We start from the raw sequence: 14,013 nt of genomic DNA on the forward strand, positions 1-14,013 counted from the left end.
AATAAAGCTCCTTTGAATTGAATTGAATTGAATTGAGAGGGGGGGGGGGGGGGGGTGGATAATAATCATCATCATCATAAACCGATAATTGAACCAGTTATGTTGTATGGTAGTGAAGTGTGGGGCCCTCATGAACCAAGACCTTGAAAAATGGGACAAACACCCAATGGACAGCCGGCACACAGAGATCTGCAGGAGCATCAGAGTCCACAGGAACAGCCCCAACAACGGAGGCAGAGCTGAATTAGGCCAGTTTCCCCTGTTGGATCCAAAAAAGAGCTTTAAAACTCGATCAACACCTCAAAGCCAGCGAGCCCGGCTCCTACCACTACAAAGCCTACAATGCCAAGAGGAGAGCAAAGACAGGAGTCCCCTCAGCCAGCTGGTCCAGAGGCTCAGCTCCAACAGCACCGGACACCAAGACCGCCCTCACACGATCCGGCCCCACCAAGTTATAGAAAAGAAAAAGACAATTACATCGACTATTGGACATCTACAACCAAAACCCAAAGCAAACAATGCTATCTGGCTCTAAACAGACAATACTCCATGGCAGAACACCTGAGCTCTGGTACCGACCCGAGACTGAGGAGAACGTTGACTACGTACAGACTCAGCAGCCACAGCCGGGCCCTGGAGAGCGGCCGGCACAGACAGACGTGGCTGCCCAGAGAGGAGCGGCTGTGTCGGCTCGGTCCACACAGACAGGTGGAGACAGAGCAGCACTTCCTGCTGCACTGTGACACACACAGACATCAGAACACAACTCTACAACAACATCACACACAACCACACATTTACACAAACTCTCAGACACAGAACAAATACAACATCTGCTGGGAGAGAAAAGAGCCACTGCTGCAGACGCAGCAAGAGACGTTAGTGCTGCCACAGAAGAAGAGAAGCTGCCAACACCTGACATGATCTCCTCCACTTACCTGCACACTGACACACACACACACACACACACACACACACACACACACACACACACACACACACTTTACTTTCTTCTTTTCTTTATTTCTTTATTTGTTTTATTATTATTATTATTATTATTATTAATTATTAATTATTAATTATATATGTATTATTTATTCTGTAATCGTTTGCTTTGGCAATATTGTATAAAACATTCATGCCAATAAAGCTTGTTGAATTGAAATTGAGAGAGGGAGAGAGAGAGGGAGAGAGAGAGAGAGGGGGAGAGAGGGGGGGGGGGACGAGGACTGATAACCCCAATATATAAAAACGGAGACAAGTTTGACCCAAATAACTACAGAGGGATCTGCGTGTCCAGCAACCTGGCAAAACTATTCTGCAGCATTATTAACAGCAGAATCTTACACTTCACCACTGAACACAATACTCTGAGCAAAAGTCAAATTGGATTTCTCCCAAAATATCGAACATCAGACCACATCTTTACTCTCCACACCCTCATCGACAAACAGGTACATCAGAACAAAGGCAACATCTTCTCATGCTTTGTAGATTTTAAAAAAGCATTTGATTCAATTTGGCATGACGGCCTTTTGTACAAATTCATTGAAATGGGTATTGGAGGAAAAACATATGATGTCATAAAATCAATGTATACAAACAACAAATGTTCAGTGAAAATTGGCAACCAACAAACTACTTTCTTCCCTCAGAAACGTGGCGTCAAACAGGGATGAAGTCTGTCTCCTACTCTGTTCAACATTTATATAAATGAATTGGCTGAAAACCTGGAGCACTCTGCGTCCCCTGGTATCACCGTAGAAAACACTGAAATCAAGTGTTTGTTATATGTTGATGATCTAGTTTTGCTGTCCCCTACCAAAGAAGGCCTGCAACAACACCTGGATCTCCTGCACAGTTTCTGTCACACCTGGGCTCTGACTGTCAACCTGAACAAAACTAAAATACTGATTTTCCAGAAGAGGTCTGGGAATCACAGCCTTAAACATCAATTTTATCTGGACAAAGTCAAATTAGAGCACGCAAAAAATTACACATATTTAGGTCTCAATATTAGTTCAACAGGTAATTTTCAAACGGCGGCGAATGAGCTGAGAGACAAAGCAAGAAGGGCATTTTATGCAATTAAAAGAAACATCAAAACAGATATTCCAATTAAAACGTGGTTAAAAATCTTTAAATCGGTAATAGAACCCATCGCTCTGTATGGCAGTGAAATATGGGGCCCGCTCAGCAGACAATTAACATTTACTGACTGGGACAATCACCCAATCGAAACATATTACACCTGCAGAGACACATCCCAAATAACGCCTGCCGAGCAGAACTGGGTCAGTACCCCCTACAAATCACAATCGAAAAAAGAGCCATCAAATTCTACAACCACCTAAAATCAAGTGACCCCCAGAGTTTCCACTACAAAGCACTAAAATCCCAAGAGACAAACTTGGAGAAAAGCCCCCTCAGTCAGCTCGCCCTGACTCTCAGCTCCCCGACCTCAACACCAGACCCTCAGGACAGACCCCAAACCATCCGGCCCGACCAAATCATAGAAGGACAGAAAGAGAAATACACCACCTACTGGAAAGACACCACAGAGAACCAAAGCAAAATGGATTGTTATTCAGCCTTAAACAGGCCGTACACAGTGGCAGAACACCTGAGCACCGTACCTGAGCACAGCCTCAGACAGACTCTGAGCAGATACAGACTGAGCGGACACAGTCTGGCTCTGGAAACTGGCCGACACAGACGGACCTGGACTCCCAGGGAGGACAGACTCTGCTCGCTCTGCTCACAGGGAGAAGTAGAGACTGAGCAACAGTTTCTACTCCGCTGTGACAAATATCAACAGATTAGACAAAATTTCTTCCCCAAATTTAAAAACCACTGTGAGGAATTTGAGACACTTCCAGACGCAGACAAATTAAAATATGTTTTAGGTGAGAAACCAAAGTGCTGCAGACGAGCAGCTGAGTATGTGTCCTCCTGCCACAGACTGAGGGACGACCACGGAAACACCACAGAGCAGCAAACCACCGCTCCAAACTCTGCTCCTGGAAATATTGTAAATATGTTGTGATCACAATGATTTTCTTTTGGATGTTGATGATCGATAAATGTCTCAATTGTTAAGTTGTTTATATTTTATTGTTATTGTTTATGAGAGAGAGAGAGAGAGAGAGGGAGAGAGAGAGTGGACAGAGGAGAGCACTGCTGCCTATACCGCTGCGCTAGACTCTGCTCAAATTCACAACATGAGTGATATTTTTCTCAACACCCAATATCAGCCTGAAAGAGAAAATGTAAATCTGGCCACACATCACTTAAATACAATATTTACTCATTTGGCAAAAGAATCTAAATTAAAAATCTCACAAACTAAAAAATCCAGCATGAAACAAAAAGAGCGCTGGTTCGATAAAGAAAGTGCTGTATCCAGACAGAACCTGAGAAAACTGTCAAACAGGAAACACAGGAACCCAAATGACCCGTTAGGACGGCTTGAATATGTCCAAGCCCTGAAAGAAGACAAAAAACTCCTCTGTGTGAAAAAAATGCATCATATGGAGAGAGAACTCAACAAAATTGAAAAAGCCATAAATGACAACACCTTTTGGAAATTATGGAAAAACATCAACAGAAACCCACGTACAGAGACCAACCCAATTCAAAATGGCAAAATCTGGAAAGATTACTTTGATGACCTCTATAAAAATCCAGAGTGTCACGGTCTGAATCAGAACCAAATTTTAACAATAGACAAACTGAAAGAACTAGAAAGGACAGTGAAGGACAACCGATGTGCCCTCGACCGCCCCGTCACCATTAAACAAACACAGCACACAATCAAAACCCTTAAAAATGGAAAAGCTTGCGGTATAGACAGCGTTAACTCAGAGATGCTGAAACACAGTAACTTAAAACTCCAACTTGCTCTGCAAAAACACTTCAACATGGTGTTGGCCTCTGGATATCACCCCAGTGTTTGGAATAAAGGTCTCATTTCTCCTGTATTTAAAATGGAGACAGGTATAACCCCAGCAGTGACAGGGGCATCTGTGTTAACAGCAACCTGAGTAAACTCTTCTGCAGCATCCTCAACTCCAGATTAATCTCTTATCTCACTGAACATAATATTCTGTCTAGAAGCCAAATTGGCTTTTTACCCGAACATCAAACATCTGACACATGTTCACTCTGCATACACTCATCCAACAGCATGTCCACAGACCACACAGAGGAAACACATCTGCATGTTTTGTAGATCTAAAAAAGGCTTTTGACACAATTTGGCACAACGGGTTATTTTTACAACTTCTCCAATATGGAATTGGGGGTAAAATGTATGATTTAATCAAATCCAAATATTCTGACAACCAGTGCTGTTAAAACTGGAAACACAAGAACAGAGTTCTTCAAACAAGGAAAAGGAGCATCAGGCTGCAGCCTGTCTCCACTCTGATCAACATCTACATCAATAAACTGGCCACTCTTCTTGAACAGTCCTCAAGCCCAGGATTACATCTACAAGGCAAAGACATCACATTCCTCATGTATGCAGATGACCTGGTTCTACTGTCCCCAACAGAACAGGGCCTACAGCAGAACCTCTCTCTGCTGGAGACGTTCTGTCAAAACTGGGCGGTAGATATCAACCTTGACAAAACCAAAGTCATGGTATTCCAGAAAAAGGCCCGTTACAGGAGTCCAAACATGTTTTCAGGGTAAGAGGGACCACACTTCAGCATACAGTGGAATATAATTACCTGGGCATCACCATCAGTTCATCAGGCAGCTTTGACAAAGCAATAAACTCCCTCACAGAAAAGGCACGCAGGGCGACTATAGCATCAAAAGCTCACTATATAAATTCAATCCTCCAGTTACAATTTGGCTAAAACTATTTAACAGTGTAATAAAACCCATCCTGATGTATGGAAGTGAAGTGTGGGGCCCTCTGATGACCCAGAGGCACCTCATGGGACACAACACCCACTGAGAAACTTTCTTTTCTTTCACAACAACACTGCTCTCCCAACACAACCAGAGTCAACACATTATAACACAATGTAGAGAAACCTGCAACACTGGAGAGAAGAAACTAAAAGCCAAAGTGCATCAGAACGTTATCTCGCCCTAAAAACATGATGAGTCAGCAGAACATCTCTACTGTCAGAGATAGGAAGCAGAGACAGATGCTCACCAAGTACAGGCTCAGTGACCACAAACTGACAATCCAAACAGGAAGACACAAACAATCATGGCAACCAAAAGACAACACAACATGTGGTCACTGCTCGACAGGTGAGGCTGAGACAGAGATGCACTTTCTCCTACAATGTAAAACATTCAACGACACCAGGAACATTTATTTTAACAAGTTCAACTCTGTAATCTCAGAGTCCAAAGAGCTGAACCACCTCTCAACAATAAAATACTGCTGGGAGAAGGAGACAGGGCATACCTGCTGCACACTGTGTGTCCACATGCCACAACCTGAGGGACACACACACGCACACACACACACACACACACACACACTGTATATACTGTATATAATTAATGTAAATCAATCTTGGTGTTGTGTTTGTGTTCATGTTGTTGTGTTCTGTCCGAGTGTTTGGAGGGGGGGGGGAGAGGGTGTTGCGAACATCTTAGTTCTGGAGGTTTTTGGGTTGATGAGCTGAAACAGAAGAAAGAGATGAAACTGACGAATCAACAAAGAGTCTTTATTTTTTATTTTCAGTGAAACTTATCTCACATCTGATAATTCAGTTTATCCGTCTGGAGACAAGGACTATTCCTATTTTTCCCATGTCCATAAATCATACACAAGGATTGATTATTTTTTAGTGGATGCAAAATGAATACCTAACATTGTACAGACTAAATATCATAATATATTGATATCAGATCACAGTCCAGTATCTTTAAAACTGATGCTTGCCCTGCCAAAACAAACTTACTGCTGGCGCTTTAATCCATGGTTGCTGACCGATCAAGTATTCATGGATTACATGTCTGCGCGCTTGGGGGAGTTCCTTGAGACCAACGACACAGGTGATGTGTCAGACTCGACGCTCTGGGAAACCCTCAAAGTAGTTATGAGAGGCCATATAATTTCGTTTGAAGCGTCAAAGAAAATATAACAGCGCCATCGTCTGGTCGAAATTGAAGCACTTCCAACTCTCGAACAGTCCTATAGGGACTCCCTGTCACAGGAAGATTACAACAAGATTTTGAAGTTGAAATATGAATACAATCACATTCTTAGTGGAACCACTGGCAAACTTCTACTTAAAATTAAACAAAAACACTTCGAGTTAGGTGATAGACCAGAGAGGCTGCTGGCCAGACAGTTGAAGGGTGCTCAGGCGAGCCGTGCGATTTATAAAATAAAATCCAAAACAGGAGACTTGCTGGTCAACCCTAAGGAAATAAACACTCGCTTCAAAGACTTTTACTCAGAATTATATACTGCTAAGTCTAGAGCAACTAGTACAGATCTCACTATTTTTTTTTATTCCCTCAGCCTGCCAACATTAAATGAGTCATCCAGGTTCGAACTTGATTCAGACTTCACGGAAGATGAGTTAGTTGAGGCAATTCAATCATTTCCCTCTGGCAAAGCAGCTGGCCCAGATGGGTTTGGCTGCAAGTTTTATAAGGCATTTCATGAAACACTCGCCCCACTCTTGCTTAGGATGATCAAGGACTCCACTGAGAACAAAACATTTCCGGGGTCGCTGTATGAAGCGAATATATGCCTATTGTTAAAAAAAGGCAAGGAAGACACCGAGCCTGGGAATTACAGGCCCATTGCTCTCCTTAATTTTGACCAGAAGTCCATCATGAAGGTGCTAGCCAACAGGTTAGGAAGGCACATCTCTTCAATTATACATCCTGACCAAACAGGGTTTATCCCAGGTAGATTCTTATTCTGTAATGTGCGGTGGCTTCTGAACAATACATATGCCAACCAATCAGGCGACTCCAGAGCAGCTGTCTTGGCCCTCGACGCGGCCAAGGCATTTGACCAAATAGAGTGGCCTTTTATGTTCGAAGCTCGTAGGAGATTTGGAATTGGGGACTCCTTCATTACTTGGGTCAAGATGTTATACCTCTGCCCAAAATCTTCCATCCTCACCAATAGTGATAAATCTGGGCCTTTTGGGTTGCACCGCGGAGTCAGGCAGGGTGACCCACTGTCGCCCCTGCTCTTCGATGTGGCCCTGGAGCCCCTTGCGATAGGGATCAGGAGTCATCTTGGCATCAAGGGCATTAAGATAAGGGAGATAGAAAGCCGGGTGGGCCTTTATGCGGATGTTACATTATTATATCTCTCGGACCCGGAGGCATCTGTTGCCCCTTTGCTTGACTTCATTAACTCATTTGGCGAACTCTCTGGCTATACAATCAACTGGGGAAAGAGTGAGTTCATGCCCCTATCAGACAGTCTAGACCCACGTTTTCTTGACGCACTGCCATTTACGCTAGGGAAAGATCATTTCATGTATCTAGGGCTTAAAATATCCTGTGACCCTAAGCATTTATTTAAACTTAACTATGCTGATATGATCCTGAAGTTCAAATGCAACATAGAGAAATGGAGAACTTTGCCACTGTCCATGGTGGGGCATATCAATGCAATCAAGATGGTGACCCTCCCTAGGTTTTTATACTTATTACAGAGTCTGCCGATCTTTCTCACCTCAGCATTTTTAAAGAAACTAGACTCAATTGTCTTTCCTTTTATTTGGGGGTACAAGGCGCATCGCATATCTAAAGCACACCTGCAAAAGCCTACAGAGGAGGGGGGGTTTGGTCTCCCCGTATTCAGGAATTATTATTGGGCAGCTTATGCTAGGGCCTTGATGTACTGGCGGCAGGGTCAGCCCGGTGAGGCTCCTAACAGCTCTCCCCTGTGGTTAAACATTGAAGCCACAGCGGTACAAGGCTCCTCCCTTTGCACCTTACTTTTTTCCAAGACAGTCTCCTTGTAAATTTATTGGTAACAACTTTTTTTTGAGAAACTCCCTTAGGATCTTGAATCAGATAAGAAGCGTTTGCAGGCTGTTGAATACTTCTGTACACACTCCTATATGCCATAACCATTCATTTTTACCATCCCAGGCAGATAGGGTGTTTGCAGACTGGAGAGAGAGTGGACATGTGGCCCTCGAAGACCTACAGTATATGTACACAAACATTTGGCTTAATTTGGTCAGCTGACAACAAAGTTTAATTTGCCAAATTCTCATCACTTTAGACATCTCCAAATCAGGCACTATGTTAAAGGTGTATTTCCAAACTTTGAAACCATGCCAACAAGTTGCCCATTCTATGATCTCATGCTGCTTCGTCCTGACTCCACCTAATATCTTGCTTTGTGTCCTTGTTCTCCACCTCCGCATCCACTCATCACCTTAGAGAAGCCTGGTCTAATGAGCTGGAGCTTGAGGTGTCTGACGATACCTGGAACGAAGCTTTGACTAGAATTCATACTTGTTCTATCAATGTTAGATACAAATTGATTCAATTTAAAGTCATTCATCGATTGTACTATTCTAAGCTTAAACTGCATAGAATCTATCCATCACTTCTCCACTGTGTGACCGATGTGGAGGTGCAGAGGGTTCGTTATCACATCTTTTTTGGTTATGTCCTCAACTGCATAAGTTCTGGTGTGATGTATTTCAGTGGCTTAGTCTGGTCTATAACTTGGACATTGCCCCTGACCCAGAGCTGGCACTCTTTGGGTGCTCAGAGAATGTTCTCAGGTACTTGCCTGAGATACAACAAGCACTAATGCTAGGCATGGTTGCTGCAAAGAAAATGATTCCCCTGGACAGGAAATCCCCCACTCCCCCTTGCTTTCGAAAATGGCTCAACGAAATGACTGGGATTATCCAGATGGAAAGGATACGCTTCCACAACTCTAAAGCAAAACCGCTTTCTGAGCATTTGGGGTCCATTCATTGACTATCTTAAAGACATGTAATCCTTTTCTGCAGAGATGTGCTATTGAGTGTACTGCAACTTGTATTTCTGTTACACCTGGCCATGTAGATAACAGCAATATTACATTCATCCAAGAAACACTTTTAATTTTGTCTGGCAGCTCTGTTGTTTTGTGTTATTTTGTTGTTGTTGTCCTTTTTTTTCTTTCTTTTTCTCATCTCTGTCATTGTGCTTTGTTTACATAAAACCTGAAAAAATTTAAAATAAAATATTTTTAAAAAAAGAAAGAGGTTTATCATTTATCCATGACATAAAAATATTCTTTCTTGCTGCATATGCAAGAACGTCATACAATCTGCTGGAACTAGTGCCAACAATTGCATCTTGACTTGGATGCCCAAGTAGCAAAGAAACAGGGTTCAAAGACAAAGCTCCACCAAATATTTTTCCCATATCTTGCAGAACATCTATCCAATATGCGTAAATTTTAGGACAGGACCAAACACAATGAGTATAGGTCTCCACTGAGATTTTATATTTCAAGCATAAAGGAGAAAGCTCCAGCTTCATTTTGTGTCTTCTGTTGGGAGAGATTTGTAAGCGATGTAGGATCTTAAATTGCATCAGTCTAGCATGGTTACACATAGAAATTTTCTTTGTATGATTCCATATCATAAGCTCATAAGCTCATTTTGCCATGTCTGTGAAACATCCTGTACATTTACCCCATCAGTCTGGCTTAAAACTCTGTAGAATCAAGTTACAGCTTTTTTGGTTGGACCTAGGAGAAGTAACTGCTTTATTGCTGATGTAGTGGCGTTGATTTTAAAAGTGTTTTTTCTAATTATAAAGTCTCAAATTTGAAGGTATCGAAAAAAATGATGTCTGGGAAGATTGTACTTTGCCTGGAGTTGTTCAAAAGACAATAGGGAGGCACCCTGAAATAAATCACACATTTTCTTAATCCCCTGTGACGTCCAACTGTTGTATCCAGTGTCTATCATACCTGGTGGGAAACCAGGGTTACCTTGAATTGGAATCAGTAAAGATGTTAACTTTGTCCTCCCCTCAAGTTTTTGTGTTGTAAACCATGCCTTCAGAGTGTTGCAAATTATAGGATTATTGTTACAAAGGCCTCCAGCTGATTTTAAGTCCTTACAGAATAGAAGGCCCAATAAGGAGCCCAATGTTTGTGACTTTTCCAGGTCCAACCAAACAGAAGTAGGATCCTCTTTCACCTATTCTGCTATGAATCTCAGTTGAGATGCTAACTGATACCATTTGATGTTTGGGACATCTAAACCTCCTTCCGAACTAGAAAGCTGCAACTTTGACATTTTTAATCTGGGCTTTCTTTTGTTCCAAATGAAATCACTTAACCAACCATTAAGTAGCTTTTGTACCTTGCCTGATATTTGTACAGGGATCATCTGTAAGGGGTACAGTAATGTTGGCAAAACCATCATCTTTATGAGAGAGACTCTGCTGAGGAGGGACAGGGGAAGTGGAGCCCACCGGTGTAGGTCCTAAACTTGATATGGACCAGCGAAATGGAGATGAGAGTGTTGGTTTCGTCTCTAAGGCTTCCCATTGGCATGGCTAGGGATTTAGAGAAGTTGATTTTATAACCAGAAAAAGATCCAGATTAATGACGTCTACAAGTCTCAGAGCAGTGGTCACAGGCTCAGATACATACAGCAAGACATCATCAGCATACAGGGAGATCTTGTGATGGGCTTCACCCACATTTATACCACTAATTGCTGGGTCCTGTCTGATGGCTTCGGCGAGAGCATCCATGTTTTCCAGAATGCAAAACAGATACAGCCATTCGACACGGTCGAAGGCCTTCTCCGCATCTAACGAAATGACCATACTGTTGAATCCTTGCGTTCGACAGAGATGAACAATATTCAAGAGTCTTCTAATATTGTGACTACAATTCCTGCTAAAATCTTAGATAATAGTTTGACATCCTGATTTAGAAGGGCAATAGGTCTATATCACAGTCTTCAGGACATTTACCTTTTTTAAGGATAAGGGTGATATCAGCTTGCCTTAGCGAAAGGGGAAGGCTTCCAGACATAAAAGAGTGTTCTAGCATCTTCAGGAAAGGGTCCACCAGCACGTCATTTAACTCTTTATAAAATTCACAACTCAGGCCATCAGGCCCTGGTGCTTTTCTGACTGTAGGCTTTTGAGTGCTAAGAGAGCCTCCTCCCTGGAGATGGGAGCATTTAACTCATCTCTCTGAGCATCAGAGATAATAGGGAGGTTAAGGCCCCCGAGAAAAGATTCCATCTTTTCTGACGCTCCCAGGGACTGATCTGTTTCATATAACCTAATGTAAAAGTCTCTGAAGGTGTTATTAATATTTTTGTTGTCAAAATGACGTGCACCGTTCACATCCATAATTGAAGGTATCACCTGTGGATCTGTCTTGACTTTAGTTAGGTGAGATAAATACTTAGTAGGTTTGTCACCATATTCATAAAGCCTTTGCTCCGAAAAGAGAATAGCGCACTTGGCTTGTTGGGTTAATAAGGCCTCTAATGCAGCCTGTGTAGCACACTTCCTTTGCAACAATAAAGGGTCTGATGATGATCAGAGTGCTCTCTTAATATCCATCAATTCATTTTCAAGATTAAGTTGTTGTTCTAATTGTTTTTTCCTTTTTGAAGCTGCGTAGGCTAAAATTACCCCCCTGATATAAGCTTTGGATGTTTCCCACAATAGGGAGGGGTCATTGGTAGATTGAGAGTTTATAGCAAGGAATATTTTAAGTTCAGTTCTCAGATAAGAAGTAAACTTCTCATCCTTTAGCAAACGCAAATCAAATCTCCATCTTCTACTTTTCACAGAATCTTTACCAATAGAGAGGTTCAGAAGCACAACTGCATGATCACTAACAACGATATTGCAAATTAGACAAGATTCCACGTATTGCACCAGTGGTTTAGGTATAAAAAAAATAATTAATTCGAGTGTGGCATTTGTGAGGAGGTGAATAGAATGTGAACTCTTTATCAGATGGGTGAAGGGTTTGCCATGCATCAACAAGATTTATTTATTCACAAACGGCCAAGAGAGCACTAGCCTGCTTTGACAGAGGTGAATTTCGAGGTGGATGTCTGTCGACTAAGGGATTGAGCAGACAATTAAAATCTCCTCCAACTATGGCTATTGTTGAGGATAGCTCTTCAAATTCTGAGAAGGCTGTAGTTAGGAAATCTTGGGAGTAATTTGGTGGGCAATACAGATTCATAATGGTAATTTCTTCACCATGTAAGATGCCCTTAATAATCACAAATCTTCCGTATTTATCCTTGACACACGTCTTAAGTTGAAATGGGAGATTTCTATGTATCAGTACGACTACCCCTCTGCTGCTAGAAGTGAAAGAGGAAAAATAAACTTGACCAACCCAGCTATGTTTAAGTTTGAGATGCTCATTATCATCTAGGTGTGATTCTTGTAATAAGGCCACATCTACCCGTTCCTTTTTCAGTAAAGAATAAACCTTTCGCTGCTTCACCTTCCCCGTAAGCCCCTTACATTCAACGAACAGAGTATTATCTTATTGGACTGCATCAGCATACCTGTAGATATCATGAATTAATCTCCCACAAAGATGGAAGATATAACTCCATGCACCTCACTCTGTACCATCGTATAATTTGGTTAACTAACATAATCGACTTTGTTGGTATAATGATATACTTGATGTGACAGGCCAGTACTGAGCATGAAATATGAACACAAACACGGAACGTTTACAGTAAACAACATAACAAGAAATACGTAGAGGGGGTCCCTCCCCAGGTTGTAGGGGGATTGTTGCCCCGTAAGGCACCTGAGAACCAGCACGTTTCTCATTAAGAATAAAAAACTTAAATTGAGTGAGAAAAGGTCACTCCAGTTAACCAGTACACAAACAAATAAAGCAGGTGGCGTAACTCAGTTGACAGGGACCCACCGAAGCACCCGTGGAAGATTTTTACATGGTAAGTAAAATAATTAAATAAAAGTTAAGCACTGTGATACGACTCTCATAAGAAATAAAGATAAACAGTGGTTATGTGGACTATATGTTGGCATTAAGTCTCAGATGACAAAGTGCCCATCGTTTCAACTATGAATGAGACACAGAATAGTCACCAGTATATGGACTATATATATATGGTCCGCGATGGTATCAGTCCTGGCTTGCTACGCTGGGCACAAAAGACAAAGCCTCCGCCGGAGAGAGAACCGTTTTCTTCGTGCCATTGAATGTCACCTAAAGTTTAGCGGGGTAAAGCATGGAGTACTCCGCTCCGATATCCCTGAGGCGTTGTTTAGCTTCATTTAAGTCCCTCCGTCTCCGCAGCACTGCAGCCAACAGGTCATGATAAAAAGAGACTTTCTTTCCCTGCAGGGCTATGTCGCTGTTCCCCGCTTTGCGCCTCACTGCTGCCATCACCTTTTGCTTGTCGGGGAATGCATGGAAGTGGATGATGACTGGGCGTGGCCGCTAGTCGGAGCCGGGCTTAGGTGCCAGGGAGCGGTGAGCCCGCTCCAGCTTAAAGCGTTGCCCTCGGTATCCATGTTGAGAAAGTCTGCGAGCCAGCACTCAAAAAAGTCCAAAGCATTACTCCCCTCCATATTCTCTGGCATATTGAAAATGCGTATGTTCTTTCGTCGTCCTCTGTTTTCAAGCTCGTCTATGTGCTCCGACAGAGACTTGACTTTCTTCTCCAGGGCTAATATTTTAACAGCTTGTGGCTCGTTAGCAGTCTCTGGGTGTAGCGTCCTGGCCTCCACCTGATCCAGTCGGTCTCTCGCCCTCTTCAGCTAATTGGTGTGTGAGAGGACTGTTTTAGCCAGGGGCTCGAGTTTATCATTAATGGCCGTCATCAGTTTACTGGTCATAATGTCAAGTGCTTTAGCGAGTCTGGGCTCCAGGTCCAGCTCGCTGTTGTCACCTTCCTGCTTGCAGCCATGTTGAGCTAAAGTTGTAGTGTTGTCGGTGGCTAGCTGTCGCGCTTTGTTGCTGTTTTTGCCTTTGAACGTTGGCATTGTCTCGTGTTGTTTCGTCCAATACTG

Source organism: Pagrus pagrus, assembly GCF_965226575.1.
Source record: "Pagrus pagrus genome assembly, chromosome: 23".
NCBI lineage: Eukaryota > Metazoa > Chordata > Actinopteri > Spariformes > Sparidae > Pagrus > Pagrus pagrus.